At 37.8% G+C, this 15827-nt stretch overlaps 1 pseudogene; it reads right to left on the bottom strand.

Moving 5' to 3' along the window:
• Window positions 1-1399: 1399 nt before the first annotated feature.
• Window positions 1400-7835, bottom strand: LOC139779282 (T-box protein 2-like; annotated as a pseudogene).
• Window positions 7836-15827: the final 7992 nt, after the last annotated feature.

Below are 15827 nucleotides of genomic sequence, written 5' to 3'. Positions count from 1 at the left end.
CTGAAATATCGAATTAACTTCGTATGTAGAACTGGACTGTACAGTAGTTTCTGACACAACAACCTTAAAGATAAAATCGAAATTTATAAAACCATTTACGTAACAAATAAAAAATTAATTAAGGAGACACTTTCAAAATATCAATTAACAGACATACTAATGGACTTAATAAAAGAAACTCATATTAATCCAGAACGCTTACAAACTTTAGGAAAGACTCTAGACGAATTAGACGACATAGCAGAACAAATATCGACACAAAAAAATAAACAATTACTTGAAAAAAAAATCATATGTTATTTTCAATTAACAAGATATATAGCCCTTGACTTCAACCTCTTTATGTTTTTTTTTTACAAAACTATTTTCGAGTATTTGCTTAAACTTCAAATTTTTTTATGAGGGAGGTGTGATTATTGTCCACGTACCTACCTTTAGGAATGCGATAACAATAAGAAACCCTAAAAACTTTTATGACTACCCTTCCTATCCTATCTTTAGAAAATACGATAATTTGTCGAAAACTAATTTCTCGATGCCACCTCATCAGCGATAACATAAGGAAACTTTTAGAGGAATTATTTTAGAAACTTTCCTTTTTGGACTTTATCTTTATCGAACTGCAAGTGCAGATCACTGCAGTTCCTCGACACATTAAAGATCTCGTTATATTGTATTCGTTAAGCGTAATATTGTGTAAATTTAAGTATGAATGTAAAAGTGATTGAATAAATTATTCTTTTTACTGTAAGAAATTTCGCGACTCTTACACTAATGCTAATTTTGTTTTATCTAAAACGAGTTATAATTTAATTGACCGAATCTTTTTAATACTCAGATTTTTAGCAGTTTCAAACAGTTTCAAACAGAAAAAAAAATAAATAAAAAATAATATAAAATATTTTGCTAAAATCTCATAATTTTTCTATAAACTCATATTTCTCTTTTTATTCTTAAGTGTACTTAAAATTGAACAATTTAATTATTTCTTATGCTTGATTGTAGGATATGGATGAAATTGTCAAAGGATGTATTAATAATGATGTTGATAACAAAGATACCATACCATGCAAGAAAACGATTAAAACTATTTCCTTAGACAAATTAAACGAAAAATTCGACAAAAAAATTGAAGAGAATACTGGGTGTGTAAAGTTCGCACCCCTACTTTAAATTTTTTTAGTTCTGATTAGAGTTCCAGCTTCTTTTCGGAAAGTATTTAGAAGAGTATTTTTATGTTTATAAAAAGAGTTCCGGCGATTAACACTTTGAAAAAGGTTCTGAATAGCCCATCTGAAGCATTTTGACGACTACTAGAGTTCCTGATAAAAGAAAATTTTTTTTATTCTTTCAAAAAAAAAGTTTGATTTAAAGTCAGAATAGTTCTAAGTAGCTCATTTGATTCCTTTCGAAAAATTCTAGCGTTCCTGATAAGTAAAAAACTGCAAAACCTTACAATTGTTTTAAAAAATCATCATCAAAACGCAAATAATATTCACGGCAGACCTTCGAAGTGAAAATAAAGAAAATTGATCGGATACCCGGCATCGGTAGTCCGGTGCCGGATACCTACGTGTGAAACAAGTCTAAATCTTTCTGTCCGTAAATGGTACGGGCACGGCACGGTTATGTCTAAATCGACCTTAAATCGGAGATATATTCACGGAGGGAGTTCGTTATACGAGTAATATTGACATAAATCTCGCAGCATCGATATATATACGCGTATAATCGATTAAAGATGCAACGATAAGATTATCGTAAACAATATACAATAATTAAAACGCATAATTTAATGCATCGAGTACAGACATTCATGGCGTATTAAAAAGTTGAAGAAAGTTACGTGCAACATGCGTAACTCTCTTTCATTTAAAAAAAAATGTATAATTTTATGAAATAATGAGAAATTCTTTTTCTATACGGCTAATTCACTGCAAATCCAAGTGTGTTATTTTAACTAAAGCTCTTCTTACACATTTCTGTCGTTTTGAATAATGCCATTTAACACGGTTGAACATATTAATATGATTAAACGTGTTAATTTAACACGCAACAAAACATGTAAAACGAGCTTCAGTCAAATGTGTCATTTTCAAACATTTATGCGTGTAAAAATAACACACTTGGATTTACAGTGTATGATAAAACGGCTAGCAATTACAATTAATTACAAAGTATTCTATACATACAATCATTAGTCTATATACTCTATATAAATAAAAAATGGTATCCCTTTAGGGGCCACACATCGATCCCGTTGGAATAAAATGTTATAATTTATAAGATAGTCTTAAAAGACGTCCCTGATGAAAGTTTTTTAGTTTTTTGTTTTTTTGTTTTTTCCGTTTTTTTGTTTTTTGTTTTTTTTTCGTTTTTCCGTTTTTTGTTTTTGTTTTTTTGGTGCTTTTTTTATGTACATAATTATGTACACAGGCCCCTAAAGGGATAGGTACTATAGTTGTCTCTACGCTATAAATTTTAAAAGATAAAATTTAAACCAATACCTTGAGTTAAATAACATTTTGTTCTTTTTAATTACTATGTGTGTCGAAATTTATTATTTTAACACAAAGAATGTTATTTTAACTCCATTGATTAGTCAAATTAATAATTAAATTAACATTGTTTAAGTTAAATTAACGACATATTGAGTAGCAATAGCAACTTATAAGAATGGTTAAAAATAGCTTAAATTAAATATGTAATTTGACACTACAAATTTAACAATGTATATGCGACGTAGCTTATACAGTGTTTTCGCACGAAATGACTGTATATTACTTTCGATAGTGTTCTAGGACGAATCTTATACTGTTATAATTCTTAATTGAATGTGGGTGAATCTTTCTGATATACTGTTTACAGATGAATTTTTTTCTTTCTTCCTCTCCTGCCGGTCGATCTTTCCGAGATAATCGTTACAAGTAAATCGTGCGATTCGCCTTTACGTATGACGAGTGAGGCGTATCATCAGCGCCCGCTCGGCGAACGGGCGGAGATGTCTTACTTCGCGTGGTTATAATACTAGAAACGAGTTCACGCCGGCGAAACTGGAAACAATCAGTCAGATTACGTGATCGGAGGCACTGTTGGCCGTGTACCGGACCCGCGGCCGACCGACCGGTCGCTCGCCGATCCGCGTTAAGTACGCGATCGCGTATGCGCGTACTCGTTCTCTTGGTCGGACCTACTACCGGTAATCACGCTGGCCACGGCGGCCTCGCTCCCGTCCGCGTTGCGAACAGTGGCAAGATTACTACCTTTTGTAAATCGTGGCAAAAAGGAACCCGAAAAAAGTGGCGAATCCGTGTTAAAATCCGAAGATTCAAGTGGCCTGAAAACTACGCTGGTGCAAGCACTGTCGTATTGTATCGGAGGAGTCAGGCTGTCTAGGGCCTTGATTCTCTGCACGAGTCTCTTTGGGTCTGGGGTCAGAGTCAGTTACTGGTCTGGTGATGCGAATATATAGCCTCTCCCAGTCAAGTCATGCGCCCACCTCCCAGTGGTCTCGCTGGACCGCTGCAATGGGGCTGTTCCGATTCAGTACGGCTCGGTCGCAAGATCTGGTGTCGGCTGGTCAGCGCGCTCTGCAGTAACTAAGTGGCGTCAATGGCAATCTGACTGCGCCTCTAAGAGTCTGTAGTGATACGGACCCAAGTACCGCTGGTGAGTTGTGAAGCCAAGAAAGGGCACAGTTATCTGGGAAGATCTGGCTGTCAATCCGTTTGCTCCCCAACACGCAGTAAATATGAAGAAGTCAAGAATGAATCTTCACGCCCGAATTCTCGGATGGTCCGGGCACTGCACGCACGATACGAGATTGATGACTCGGTTAGTGCGGAGACACCCAGTGACTGCGTAGCTGTCTCCTCGAGAGTAGGCGCTAGTTATCGGGTATAGAAACGATTACGCCTCTTGATGCACGAGACTCATGCCATGAGTAGCCGTGGCCCCCAATAGCTTTCTTCTTCTTCTTCTTCTTCTTCTTTGTAAATTTTATGGCACCTAATCCTCCTTAGGATCACATAACGGCCAAGAACAAGTCGAAAATAATAAATACAGACTCGAAAGATTCAATCCAAACTCGGCGCTGATTGCATCAGCAATCTTCAAAAATTATTCAGGACAAAACACGTCCGAACATGTCCACGGTCTCGACGAGACTTGCCCCCAGTAGCCGTGTTAAATTAAAATAGAAATAAATAGTAATAAATTATTTCGTGAATGGATGTCCATCTGTGTCAAACGCAGTGCACGGGCACTGCGTTTCAAGCATGCCCGGCGCCGGGGATCGACTCGCAACGGTGGCGGGATTCGCGTCCGCTTCTCCCACGTTGCAAGGCCGGCCAACTTCGACTCCCCGGCTAAAGTGAAAGATAATCGCATGCTTTAATGGGCTTGGAACCCTTAAGGGGGGGTCGTTCGGCTGATTCGATTCGGAGTCGTAGGTCAATGAGACCCCTTCGTCGGGACTGGAATCGGATTGGGCCTGATGATCGATCGAATGATGCTTTCGCTTGAACCGTGACTGACCTGCCTCGCGAAAACCCTTCGCAAATGGATTGTTATTGATCTTCAACGTTGTGATGTTCTCGTTTTGGTATGCCGTCATCGCGATAAATTCCGTCTCTTTGAAAGCAAACAACGCGGTTGGATGAGTAAAGAGCTCGTTGCAGTTCTTCGCATCGAAGCAACGGACTATCCAGATCCTAGGAACGTATTTGTGGATCAATGTTAATACCACGTTATTATTGGGGTCGTTGATGTTGTTCGTGAGCTTCAATTTATTGAAGCTGATCGGATTGTCCATCCAGTGGCTCCCCGTTGCCGGACTCTCGGGATGCTTATAAATCCTATAACTCCAGCCACCCATAAAACTCCAGCCACCCATATTGCTGTTCTTGCCCCCGTTCTGGTATCCACAGTACTTGTGGCGGCGATCGGAGGCCGGTGCTATCTCCATGAGGACATAATAATTCTCACGTTTCTCCAAAACGCTTACGTTTATCTGAACGGACGGGAACATGCGCCGACCGCTCTTGGTAATTATCATTTCTGTATTATTCTCGTAGAATTGCTGCCAGAGGTTTCAATTAAGCAGCTCCACGTTGACTCCGCGCAGCAATAAAGGTTGAAATACCCATTCGCTTGAATTCATCCTCTCACCTAATTTGCGTTGTAGAGCGATTGGTGACTGCGCGAAAAGTGGCGATGCCAGTTGCATATTCAGTTCCAGGGGCATCAGTGCGTTGTTTGGATCCTGAAGAAACATCTCCGATGATCGACGTTTCTTCTCCGACACCGTCGGTGTAAGGTATAAGGCAAACACGGAAATGCTCAAAACGAACGTCGAAATCACGTGCAGTTGTAGAATGGAACTGAGACGACCGGTTCTCGCCTACCAGTGACCTACCACAAAACGGGATCAGTGCAATCCGCCGAAACTAGGCGAACTATAATGTGTGGCCGGTCGTTCGGCGCTAACACATGAGACAACTATGTGTCCATGAACCTTTTGTCCTTTCTGCCACGATTGACAAAAGGTAATATATAAGGTAACAAATAACGTTCACGTGATAATTTTAAATACCATAATCACACTAATCTACTGAGCCAGTTAAAATAAATATTAACTCATTACGCGTTGTTAATCCATTTGTCGTAACTTTCTCTTTCTTTAACCCTTTAGGGGCCACACATCGATCCCGTTGGAGTAAAATGTTATAATTTATAAGATAGTTTTAAAAGACGTCCCTGATGAAAGTTTTTTAGTTTTTTTTGTTTTATAGTTTTTTTAGTTCTTAGTTTTTTGTTTTTTTGTTTTTTTTGTTTTTTTTAACATAATTATGTACACAGGCCCCTAAAGGGTTAAAAATGTTCAGATACTGTCTGTTCCTTGTCCGGGTAATCTCAGTAGAGACATCCTGCACTTCTTCAAGATTCTCATATATTATACATATTTGCCTTTCCGCTGAATCTCGATCAGTCAAACTCAAGATATTAAGATTCTCTAATGATTCGATAATATTCCAACAACGTTCAGACGAAGAAATTATTAGATTAATGCGTGTACAAATGGCAACAACTGGCTTCTTTTATGTACATTTTACATTAGTGATATATATTAGCGATATTTAGACCCTGATAAAAATATGTGCACGGAAAGAACGGTTTTGCTGAAGTATCTAAAAATTTAGCCAGATATACAGATCTGAAAATAATTTTGTTACACCATTAAAATAATTATAGTAAGTCGCTGAAATATGATGATTTTGTAAAAAATTTTGACATTTTAGCAATCAGTTTAACTTCTACATAATTATTTTGATGGACCAACAAAATTATTTTCAGATCTGCATCTAGCTAAATTTTTAGATACTTCAGCAAAACCGTTCTTTCCGTGTACTGCATATATACGGTTTAAAAAAAAATGAATTATATCGATTTCTTCCTTGCTATGCAGCAGCACAGTGCTGCTTATTAATTCTAGGTATGCACAGTGAAGTCTCCAAGACCCCAGCCCAGCTTCCTTTTTTTGCGCTCGTAGAAACTTTTGTCTCATATATTCTTTTCTTTTTACTCGTATACCTCGGAACTCTCTAATTCAATCGACTTTTATGCATTATGGGCATATTCCTTAATCGATTCTTGATCGATTAAAAAAAATAAATAAATAAATTGAAGTTTATTTTTGCTGAAGTTACGATGACAATGGGATGAGGTCTCCGAGATCCAACAGTGTATAAGTGTATAGACAAAATAAGACTGTGTATACCTAGGGTTAAAAAAGATAACATGCAATTTATTCACGCTCATGTACAAAGTAACGTCGACCACGCAGAAATTGTTGATAATGTTAGTACGGGTACAAAATTCGGTTTTGTGAAGCGCAAATGAAAGCCAGAGACTTGCAGAGTTTCTTATTCACGCATCATGGAAATGCACGCCCTTAATCTACACATACGGAAAAAACGGTTTTCTGTCTGAAAATAATTTTGTTGCACCATTAAAATAATTATAGTAGGTCGCTAAAGTATAATGATAATGCTGTAAAAATTTTGATATTTTAGTAATCAGTTTGATTGTTTTACATAATTATTTTGATAATGCAACAAAATTATTTTCAGATCTGTATCTAGCTAAATTTTTTGATACTTCAGCAAAACCGTTCTTTCCGTGCACCATTCTTCTGTACACTCTTTACAAATATAGAAAGAGGATATCGAAAAATAAAAATGCGTTAAGTCATTACAATGTTAAATTTACGTAAAAATCCATGTACACGGGGAATCTCGAGATTTTTCTCTTTTTCTCTCTCTTTCTCTCTCTGCGGTAACGAAAACTCACGTTTTCACGCCAAATGGCGTGTTACGATATCGTATTATAATAAACGACTGTTTCGGCCAAACAGATTCGGCCGAACTTCAACCGATGATACAATGTGCGCCTTTAAATATAAAAAGAAAAATACATAATTATACTCAACGTATACAAAATAGAAAACAATAGACGTTTAACTTGTACACGTATAAGTGAATCTCGCGTATCATTAATGTATATTATAAAAGTGTACTTGGCGCCTTTTTTTACCTTTTTTGAAAATTACATTTACATGGTATCATTAACAAAACGATATTTTCACAAGCTCGAACTATTCTTATAGTATATCCGCTGTAATCTACTTTTCATTAAAAAGTACTCTTTCGTAAACTATTCATCATATACTGTAGGTACCAATAAATTCTAGATTTAGTAAAAACACAAGATAAATGCTATTATTTATCAAAACTCATTTAACCGATAAGCTTAAAGATGCAATTAATTATACGGATTATTACGGATTTAATTTTAATTGTCATATACAAATTATATATATATATATATATAAAATTATATATATATATATATATAAAATATATATATATATATATATAATTCTCTAATATAAATTCGAACAACTAATTCTACTTAAAAATGATTAAATCTCTAATACAAAATCTACATTTTTAGAATATAAAGTTTATCTTTATTTTGCATATAATAGAAAAAAGAAAATATCTTCTTAATTATTTCGGTTCGTGCGGAGGGAAATTATTTCATTTTCAGATCCAATTATAAAGTATAAAGGTACCAATACTCGGACACTTAAGAGTAGGTAAATGTACCAATGCCTGAACACGTACTGTCTGTCTAGCTAAAAAATTTAGCTAGATACAGATCTGAAAATAATTTTGTTGCATCATCAAAATAATTATTTAAAACAATCAAACTGATTGGATACCTTTAAAAAAATATAAATTTATGGAAATAAACGTTTGGATACCATAACTAAAGTTTCAAACTACAAGAAAAAATATTTTTATCTTTGATTTTAATTCGCGTTATACTTATAAATAATAAAGGTATCCAGATATAGGTACATGTCCGAGTATTGGTACTTTTAACTTAATTTCTAAATGTTGAGCAAGACATAATATATTAACTTCTTAATGGTTAGTTAAGAAGATATTCGACTTCGAGAATGCAACGCATGAAATTCGACTAAGTCCGCATAAAAATTTTTTTTGAAAGTTCTAGACGTTCTGATAAGAGTTCCGTTTTTTAGTAGAACTCTGAGAATTCTGAAAGGAATTTCTATGATCGAAAACGATCCGGTCACTAGTTAAGAAGATATTCGACTTCGAAGATCTGCCGTGAACGTCATTTGCGTAAGTTTTGATGATGATTTTTTTCAATGGATTTTTTTTTGCAAAATTACCAGAACTATTGCTAAAAAATATCAGGAACTATAGAACTCGACTGTATGCGAGAAGAATTCTCTTTTATTCTTTATCTGCTAGAAAATGATCTGCTACGGGAAGTTAGCAAATCATTTTTTCGATCGACTGTTTTTTGGGTAAAAATCATCAGAACTATTACTAAAAAGTATCAGGAACTATAGAACTCGACTGCATGCGACAAGAACTCCCTTTTATTTTTGATCTGCTGGAAAATGATATGTCAACTTCACCGACATCAAAGCAAGTCATATAAATCAAAAAGATATATTTTGTACATCATACAATCGGTAGAATAATGCGTATAATATGTAACAACACTGTCTTAAAAAGAAACAGATGACATTAGCGTTACACATCGACGTCATAAATGGACATAAAAAATTAGAAAACCAATAAAATGCAGAAATGAAAGAAATCACAAATAGTTCAAAAAAATTTAAATTAGACTTAAGTCTATCGTTCGTTGTTAGGTGCTTCTTAAGTGGGTTAATTTTTAGAAGAAAGCCGGTATCTTTATATAAATTCGAATAAGTTAAAACTAAAAAAATAACATTTTTTTTAATTTGACGATAGAATCATTAATTATTCATATTTCTAAAAAAGTATTTGTAGAAAATTTTCCTTAATATTTTATTACTTATATGTTTTCTTTATATTTATTTATACACATGTTATTTTCTTAAAGAAAAAGGAACACATATATACGAGTCAAGAAATATTATTTCATAAGAGAGCGTTTCATAGACTAAACTGATTTTGAATTTTTACCGTATATCTAACTAACTTCAACATTTTTAATTCTCATACGCGTTGCGTGTATTTTAACTTAAAAAATAAGTTTAAATTTAGTAATTGAAGGAAGAAGATAGAGCCGTACGATATGATATGTTGGGCAAAAAATTATACGTATATCCACATTTACATGCATCTAAAAAAAGTTTAAGTAATAAATAAAGTAAATAAACCATCCCTCTCTCTTCGTTTTGGTGAGCAGTTTTTCAAACGCTTGTTAACGCGATTTCTGTACCGCGCTTAGTATTTAACCGTCTACACTGTGAGAAAAGTTATACTAATGGTATATTCCTTCGAATCTTCCCTTTCGATTGTAATCGGAAGGGACATGCTTTCTTTCCCATGACTTCTGGCCCTGGAACCGTTCGAAAAGCTACTTATAGTTGCGAGAATATAAAATTCAAAAAGTAATATATTAATGTGTACCGCGTAGATACGAGTATTACCGATAATCTGGGACACGTGTACCAAGACTCTAAAAAGAAATTGACAAAGTTATCGGGATATATTCCGATAAGAGCGACGGAAAGTAACAACTTTCCTCCCTAGGACGGAAAGTGACAACTTTCCGCCTGCTATGCAGGGTGAAAAGTATCAACTTTCCTCCTTGGCGTGAAATTGGCCACTTTCGCCCCTCTCTACAGGCATGGAAAGTCGGACTGTCCGTGAAGGTGTTATGAAAATAAAACAAATCATACCTCTCCCTTCGACCTTTGTAAGCAGTATTGACGCGATTTCTGTACCGCGTACTTTAGTATGAAACGACAGCTCAACGTACGCGGAGCAGTCGGACGTGTTGAAGCGATAATGCGGGCTAAAATTTGGGGCCATTTTAAAAATTAAAAAAAAAGAAAAGATTCGGATCAATTCGAAGTAGACTGCATACATTGTAACGTATTTACTATCAAATCAAACAGTCGTACGACATTGATAATGTACATGCGTTATCATATGCAGTCGAGTCATGAAGAATATGCCTATGTACTTAAAAATGATCGTCAATTACCGAGGGACCTGGAAAATCTATTCCAATTAAAAAAGTATAAAACTTATGCAGACGGTGTAAAAATAATTTATATTATATTTCATAATGTTTTTACTATGTTCAATGAAAAATAATTCTTAATCCATATTGAATATTCATACATTCGTTCGTGATTCACAAATCTTTACAAATTAAATTGCATTGAGCTCTTTTAAGCTCTTTTTATCTTAGACGGCCTTCTGCATAAATACGTGATGAAATTTTTTAAATATAAAAATACTAATTAATATTTACGTGATAAAATATCAAATCTAAGAAATTAAACGTTTATTAAATTATGACATCTTAACAAGGTAGTTTTTGTAACGAGTGGTACGTAATACCTTTGTACCTCAAAAAACCTAAGTAACAAGTAGTACATATAATATCTTTGTACATCGAAAAAAACCCAAGTAGTAATAGTATCTTTATTTCAACAAAATTAAAACTCAAGTGATACACAAAAAATTGCGTTACCTTATTGAATCCAAATGATTACACAGGCACACAAAAAAAAAAGTGTCTTGGCCGAGACACTACACTAGTGTATTCCCATGTACTTTTTCCCGCTGAATCCGAATCCGAAGTCAGAATTGTCAGATTGGCTAAAATTTATGAGATAACCACAAAAAAATGCTCAAAAACACGAATTAAAGGGAAAAAAAATTGTTTTTTTGTGGTTATCTCATAAATTTTAGCCAATCTGACAATTCTGACTTCGGATTCGGATTCAGCGGGAAAAAGTACATGGGAATACACTAGTGTAGTGTCTCGGCCAAGACACTTTTTTTTTTGTGTGCCTGTGTTATCTATTAAAAAAAAAGAAAATAATATCTTTAAATTGCGCCAATTACAAGGAGAGAACATATATGTATAATTTCGCACACGCATTTATATTTCACGTTTGAAAGCCGGACTGTCCGTGAAGGTGTTATGAAAATAAAACAAAACATACCTCTCTCTTCGACCTTTGTAAGCAGTCTTAACGCGATTTCTGTACCGCGTACTTTAGTAGTTCGCGACAGCTGAACGTGCGCGGAGTGTTTTAACAGTCGGAGGTGTTTTAATTGTAATTTCCACCAAAATTATTTTGCATAATGCGGGCTAAAATTTGGGACCATTTTCGTAAATTTAATAAAGAAGAATTCAAAGTCAATTGCATTCATTGTTACATTGCAATCGAAGCAAACAGTAGAGACAACATTGTTAACGAATGAATGAACGCGCATGAATCGGTGGAGAAACCACGCACACAGAATATTTGCCGTTTTGCCGAAATCACTTGATTTGGAGACGTGCGAAACGAGTCTGCCACGAGGCCGTTCTCTTCCGCCAGGAGAGTTCTCGAGAGATGGAAACGGGGGAGAGATCCGGAACGCGGCGCTCTCTGATTGATCCGATGATTGACGGCGTTGCGCGAGGGGCGCAGTTGTTGCAAACAAAGACACTGCGCGTGTCCGGAGTTGCGCGCGCCGTGCTCCGATTCTCGCCGGCATGCTCGCACCTGTGCGTGGGGCGGCATCGACGCGTGATCACCCACTGGGGGCGGCGTGATCGACAACCCCGGATCGAATACGTGCCACGAGACTGACGGCAGGCACGTAGCGGTCAGCCTCGCGGCCCGATGCTTACATCGAGATTGCTATGTTCGATCCTTAACAACCATTAACATTGAATATATTATAGTTGAATAAAATATTTAAAATCCGATTGTGTTTAAAATTTCTTTACACGAAGGGATATTAAAAATATAATTAACAAACTCAAGTTTCCAAATTATTTATAATAATAATTATATACATTTAATTTAAGTTTTACACATTTATATATTTAATTTAATAGTTTTTATACTTTAAATAATTAAATATCAACATTTTACGTAAAAATGTTTAGAGAAATCTGTAGGTATTTCTTTTAAAATATATTTTTGATAATTTTCAGCTGCAAGTTCCAAAAAAAAAAAAAAAAATAACGAAAATGTCTTAAACAAGGATTCAGTAAACGAGGAAGAAGAAAAAGTTAACGTACCAATATCGATTTTGAAATCAATATTATCTGAAATAAGGTAAATATTATTTATTAATTTCAATATGTTAAAATCCCAGTAAAAATAGTCTAGTAAAATGTCAATATAACTTCAAAATTTGAAAATCTAAAAAATAGTAGCACAGATGTCATATAATGATTATTTAAATATGCCTCTTTTAATACTTAAACTACAACTTTTAATATTGTGACGTTGCGGTTTCGCTGCATCGTGGCAGCGCCCCGCCGCCGTCACAGGGCGCGGGTTTTCGATAATTATTCGTTTCGCGCCCGAGGACGGTTCACAGAGTCAGAGCGAGAGATCTCCAGGGGCCTAATTATAATTGCGTTTCCGTATTTTGATCCTTTTTTTTTTGTTATTTTGTATTGATACGTGGCGCCTCACCGAGCTGAGACTGGAGTTCCTGAGGAGATGCAGCGGATCGTAAAATGCGGAATCGACCGAGAGGAATCGAGCCAGGATATCGATCGACGCGAGTGGACCGCGGCGAGACTCGCAGGCCGGCGGGCGCAGGGAAGCGCGGAAGGACACGCGCGTAGCGCATGATACGGCGACGGACGGACCCGTAGAGGCAGGGCCCCGGGACGCCGGGGCGGAATAAACTTCGCCTGCTCTCCCCACCTGCAAAAAGGACTCCGGGAAGGATGGCCACCATTCCCGGACCGAAAACGAGAAACAGGGGGACATTAGCGTCTCGTCCGCTACCGGGAAGGATCCCGGCGAAATCATCGTGCGCGCGAGGAAACCTTAAGCGCCCTGCGGGAGCCGGGATTGTCGGCCCTGCGCAAGGATACGTCGCGAGCTTGCGGGCTCGCCCCTAATTGGTCCGCGCGTTAGCGTCGAGCGGCTGCGTACGCCCGGGGTGGGGCGCGCAATCGATTCCGCCATCGAGCGAAATTTCGGGAGCACTCCTGGATCGTCCTCGACAGCCTACGCACGCGTCACAGTTGTCCGTCGCGATATTGATTCGATTTTCTCGGCGATCATCTGACGATTTTCGTGGCGATTCTCCTGACCCTTGGGGCGACGGCGAGGAGCTTTCAGGGAGAGCAGAAGAACGGTGAGGTTGCCTCGGTAATATTCAGCATGTAAAGCCACGATACCGCCCTCCGGGTTGCACTCTCGCTCGGGAATAATTAATGTCGACGTTGCTCGCCGACCAGGCGTAGATTTCGCGATCGAGAACGATAGCGAGGGGCACCGGAATGGTCTCGTGGCCACGGGATCTTGACCGAAAATTGCGCGCCTCTGGAGATCGCGGCCGATGCGTCGATGACGAGTTCCGATATCGGGAATTCGCCACTTCTCGCGACCTTCGCGTTCGCGACCGCGCGTTTCTTTATGCGTCGCAATTCGTACGGTCGGGACTTAGATTCCACACGCGGCAATAATTGCGTTCGAATATTTCATGTTCGGCAATTTCGTGCATTAGGATATTCGCGTCAGAGTATCATTCGCGTTCGGTTATTTTTCGCGTTGAAGTAATTGCGTTCCGCTGGTACTTGCGTCGAGATATTATTTGCGTTAGATTAATAATTGCATTTGGTCGTTTCTCGCGCTGGAATGAGTGCGTTCAGAGATTATTCGCGTTGGAATGTTACTCGCGTTCGGTGGATTTTGGCGTTAAGATGTCAAGTGCGTGAGAAAATAATCGTTGGGCTGTTTCCTGCCCAGGGGGAATTGGTACATCGGATCGACATCGGTCAGACGTCTTTTAGACGTTAGACACGTCTAAAAGACGTCTGACCGATGTCGATCCGATGTACCAATTCCCCCTGGGTGCGTTAACGTATGATTCGCGGTGACTTATTATTGCGTCCCGTTTGATTTTCGCGTGCGAATGATGGCGTTCAGCCCGTGTTTGCGTTAGGATACGATTCGCGTTAGGATGGCATTCGCGTTCATTATCGCGTTCCTCCGTCGCTCGCGGTAATTTCGTGTTTTCGCGTTAGTTATAGTATTTTGCGTTGTTACTCGCGGTAATTTCGTGTTTTCGCGTTAGTTCTAGCACCTTGCGTTGTTACTTGCGAGAATTTCGTATTTTCGCGTTAGCCACAGTATTTTGCGTTGCGTCAAGGGCCTCTGCCCATCACTCTTTGCGTTAAAGTATCGCTGACGATAGCGTGTTGCGCTTGGACGCCCCTTGCGCTACAATTATTGCTCGCGTTAGATTAAGACACTCGCGTTAGATTAAGGTACTTGCGTTAGATTAAGACAATTTGGCGACAGAATTCCTGTGCGGCTTTGGACGTGGCGTTCACGCGCTCGGAGCGTGACCCACCACTACTTCGCGATACTTCGTGTTATTGATACTATTATTCGCGTTTATTCCGGTTATTTCATATTCGGCTGAGTCGTTTTGCCGATATTCTATGTTAGTTGTAAGTTTAATTTTCTTGATCACGACGCATTCCGCGCGTCCGCTGTGAATTAACGTATTATTTACTCTGTTCCGTTTACTGTATTTCATCCAAGCTCGAGACTAAAATCTTTCATGCTACGTTATCTAACTGCGTTCATTAACAATCGGAAAAATTTATCTAATGTCTGAGTTTGATATTCTCATCTTTCTTTTGCTTATTAATTACACAATTAATGTCTGAATTGCATAATTTCATCCTTCTTTTGTTCATTAATTACACACCTCTTTACAATAAACCTTGTTATCTAATTTCATTAACTATGTGAGTGTGATTTACGCGTCACCCCGCCGAATGTTGCGCTGCCCTCTTATCAACTCCGCCCACAATCATTAGTCGAGCTGGCCGCTCTCTCGCACGCCGGATCTCTTGCGTTTTGTGTTTCCGGATTTTCGCGGTATTGGAGTATTCCGTGGACGCGTGTCTACGCGTCTGGCGCCCAATATTTACGTTTCGCGTCGGATTACCGAGCCGTGCGAGGAGTTGTCGGAGAGGTCCATCACCCTTCTCTCCCCGGACCCCTTTTAATCCGTCGCACGCCCCGGGTACGACCGGGAGTGAAAAAGATGTGACAGTATATATTAAAAGAAATTGATTCAAATGTTTATAATATCAAAATAGAGTCACATTTAAATGATCATTATAATCGAAAAAAGAAAAATTTTGGATTGGATAGTATATAGTTATTAAACCAGATTATAAGCCGCCGTGTAATCGTAGTCAATATTGTTCTGAATGGTCACTGTCTTAAAATCTTGCTG

Source organism: Temnothorax nylanderi, unplaced genomic scaffold (genome assembly GCF_030848795.1).
Source record: "Temnothorax nylanderi isolate EJ_2023f unplaced genomic scaffold, tnyl_v1.0 TNYL_tig0217_pilon, whole genome shotgun sequence".
Lineage (NCBI taxonomy): Eukaryota > Metazoa > Arthropoda > Insecta > Hymenoptera > Formicidae > Temnothorax > Temnothorax nylanderi.
Note: the sequence above shows the minus strand (reverse complement) of the source record. Positions and strands in the feature narration are given on the sequence as shown.